Below are 4,264 nucleotides of genomic sequence, written 5' to 3' on the forward strand. Positions count from 1 at the left end.
ATCAGAGCCGTCGATGTAAAATAAGGATGCAAGTGTCGCAAATGCAATTGAGCGCAATTAAGCAACCGACCAAACTGTCTTCGCATATTGGTAGTCCACAGCGAAAATACCTTCTCGTGTCAACGATGAGTAACACGTTCCAATCGACAACAACTGGGTTTCTGCAAATGTGCCTCAATCATTCTTGTACTTGTACGGATACATGCCTTCTCTCGTATTGGTTTGACAGTATCAATAAGTGATTTTTAAATTATCTGCCATTAGATTGTTTACTATCTTCAAACACAGAACCGAATCGATGAACTGCAATTGTCAGAGCCGAAACCACATGTTGCTTTCTATATTTTTGGGGATCAAACTAATCGGCTGAGTCAAAGCGGTGGCTAATGCTAACATACGTAATTGGCCATCTGGCCATCGTACCCACGCAGACTATTTAGTATCAATTTGATTTGGTTTTCTTGTGATAAATTGCCAACCGAAAATTACACTCGATGTGTAAAGCACCTCTGATACTGCGAGAGATGGACCTCTACCTGGCCACATCTTTCGAGAAACCATCCAGATCTTACACTGGGTATTTGCCCACCTTTTCAATAATCTTTTCAATGTCTCTGCTAATGTCTTTACTTGTGGCACTGTTGTCTTTTCGGTTCAGAATAACGCCAGCACAACTTTGATCCTACAGAGTAGTAGTTTTTATTCCATCCTTATCATGACTACTGAGGACAATGTCTGTGTTGACCTTAACGTGTCCAAAGATTTGCAACACCGCTACGATTAATGGATTCAAATTTGTCATCAGTTGTCGAGTGCCTTTTCCTGGTGTGTACGTAAGCAGGTTGATGTCCACATGATTTTCCAACTCGCCACTATGTTTTTAAAATGCTGAATTCAAGCACTTGTGATTGTTCTGTTTTTGATCGAACTTAATCTGCCGCTTTCGCTTCGATAGCAGAGGATATACATCTGTTGTTGTTTTTTTTTAATTCGAATTAACTATTACAAGGATGTCGTCTTTTATTGCTGCACTGGGTATTGTGATATTTTGCTGGCGCACAAATTGCCTAATTTGCTCTTCCGTTGATTTGTTGCTTACTGCCGCACTGAGAACAGGTGGTGGTGGTGGCTGAGGATTTTGCACAAATATGGGCCTCAATAATTCTAGCATCTCTGCTTTTTTGCATAAGACTTTAAAATGCATGCGGTGGTGCCGTGCAAGCCGTCTTAGTTGTGGAACAGTGGGCATGCTGATACTAAGTGAAGGGCGATGTGTATTTCTAATTCGAACATTATGTCGATCATTTGTGTTAATTTATCAGAATCAGAAACTATGATCGATTAAAACCTGGCGATTATTTCATATATTTCTTTTGTTGTTGTTGTATCTGTTTATACTTGCACTTGGGCACCCCCAGGTGTTTTGGATTTTCTTTCTGTCCGCGCAATTTATAGTATTCCCGATTAGATCTGAAATGATGGCAAAGTTGGTTACCTGATTTGATCCCAAAGCCACATTTCAGGCGGGATCGTTCCCCAGGCCTTCGTGTAATCTATGCGTGTTCTGCAGTACTCCTAGAGGCATGGCTGCCACATTGTCCATAGTTTCCAAAGCATGTGTTGCATCCCAATACAGTAGGGCGTGTGTGCTCTAAGACCATGGAGGTTCTTGTTCAGATACGTGCGAGCGTTCGACAGCAGCTTATCTGCTCGTATTATCCATGGCGAAGAGAATGCTAGAAATCACTCCTTGCCAAATAATTAAGCGAAAACCTTCTTTGGTGTGTAGTAAAACATATCTAAGAAACGAGTCCGCCACAAAGAACTCATCATCGAGTTCGACAGCAACTTAAATTTTACTTGGCGACCTCGACATGTACCAAATAATTTTGAAACTCTCATCGAGAATTTCATGCACTTTGTGCATAACGTGAGGGGCTAGAAATAAAGTCATATGCTCATACTGGCTCTTTTCTACATCGTAGTAATATTCCTGTATATCAAATTGAGATGGGATGGCCCTGATGCGCCTGCTTTACAGAACATTAGTCATTGACCTCGTCAAAAGCATCAGACAAATACATGTATGCAGAGTGATGTTTGTTGTTTGGGTGGGGGAAGAGTTACCATATTTTTTTGAGGGCGTATTCTTCCATGCAATACATACTGCACTTTCATTTTAGTTTTGTTTGCCTCAAAAAATTTAACCACGTTTGCTTCGTTCCATTTCCAAGATCATTGACAAATTTTTCAACTTATTATATTTGTTCATAAAATTCGTAAAACATTTTATGCCCCACTTTAATGAACCTATGTGACGCATTCAGCCTATACAGCAATCAAAATTTGTTGGTCACATTCTTCAGATTCCATTCGCTTCAAACATGTACGCCGCCCTTTGCAACTTTATTAATTCTTTCAATATATTCTGTGAATCAATAGTCTCACTGCCACTCACTTGCCACTGACCATTTATTCAGTATGAGAATATTCACAACTCGACTATATTCTCCACTGTACATATACCAGTGGTAAAAAATAATATAATACAAACTATCAACAAAATGCACACGAGATAAATAGGTTTAGCAGTATGTATATATGTATCACTACACTAAACTTGCCTGTCTTCTTAGTACATCTCTCTCTATCTCTCTCTCTCTCTGTCTCTCTGTCTCTCTCTCTCTCTCTCTCTCTCTCTCTCTATATATATATATATATATATATATATATATATATATATATATATATATATATATCCCTATGTGTGTGTGTGCAGAGATTTACCTTTCCACAACCACTGCAGACTACATTAGTATGAAAGCGATGCTTGACCTTATTCCATAACCTATGGGGACATGTTAGAGATTATAATCCCCACTCGCGCTACATGTGTTTACATCTCTAGTAACCTCTTGACATAAATTACCCAAACATATATGAGCTTACAGGGTGTTTTACCCATTTAAGACTACATAGATATGAATAAGCTGCTTTTCCAGGAGCAATTGTGCAGATTGCCTGCAGCCTATTTTGCCAAAAGGGTATTTTTCTCCGCTCTTCAGCTATCAAAACCAAAGTGTCAAAACAAAACAAACACGAAAAGAGTTATCCCTGGATTCCTATAGAAGAATGCTTGATAATGGTAGGCAGAATTAATATTAATAGTACTTTCCGTTCTGTCTGGTGTATATTTATAATTATCTATAATTAATTATATATACATTTATTTATTTCATAGTAATCCGGAATGACTATAGATATATGAGAATTAATTACTAGGTCGTCGTGCCAGTGTGCCTGCTTCGCACGAGTGCATATAACACCGACCTCTAACCTGTATGATAGTATTATTTGTATAAAACAATTAGTAAATTAGTATGCCTACTATTATCAAGCATTGTTTTATAGGAATCCAGGTATAGCACTTTCATTTCTGTTTAGTGTATATTTATAATTCTCTCTCTCTTTCTAATATATATATATATATATATATATATATATATATATATATATATATATATATATATATATATATATATATATATATATATATATATATATATATATTAAGGTATTAGTAGAGCTTAATATACCAAAGATATCACTGTGTCATATTCAATCCTAAATATAGACACAGACTTTGCTTTTTATAAGAGATTGATAATTTACAAATGCAAGTATTACTGAATATCAGGGGATAAACGCAGGGGGAGAGTGAGATTAACATTCTGGCAACGGTTCTTTGATCATGCCTATATTTAAAAGCTCATCATTTGTCATACATTTATATAAGCCATTTGGCATAAATCAGTATGCGAAGGTTTTCTTTCTTTAGGAAGTGAATATTGAAGGGGTCTTTGTTAAACACAAATATGGCAACAGCAAGTTTAAATTCATTAATGATTCAGAGCAACGAAATTATTTGTAAATAGTAGTCCTAACGTATCGATAAAAATAATTGCAATAAAACAGAATCGAATTAGCCTATGTAAATAAAAGTAGCAATATAAACAACACGCTAATCTCCGTGCCACATTATTATAGATTTACAATGATTCAAGTAGAAAGGTCCTACAATAGGCACATGTATTCTATATGAAAATACACCAGTAGGTTTATCTTCTGTCATGATAAGTGATATGATACGGTTCGTCGTTAGTCAAGAACATAAATACATACCTGAAAATATATGTTACACCTGTATATTTATGTACTCTGAATACCAGACTGGTTACGCATATCAAGATAAGTGTAAATGACA

This window comes from Sinohyriopsis cumingii, chromosome 8, assembly GCF_028554795.1.
Source record: "Sinohyriopsis cumingii isolate HCF-2022 chromosome 8, ASM2855479v2, whole genome shotgun sequence".
NCBI classification, from domain to species: Eukaryota; Metazoa; Mollusca; class Bivalvia; order Unionida; family Unionidae; genus Sinohyriopsis; species Sinohyriopsis cumingii.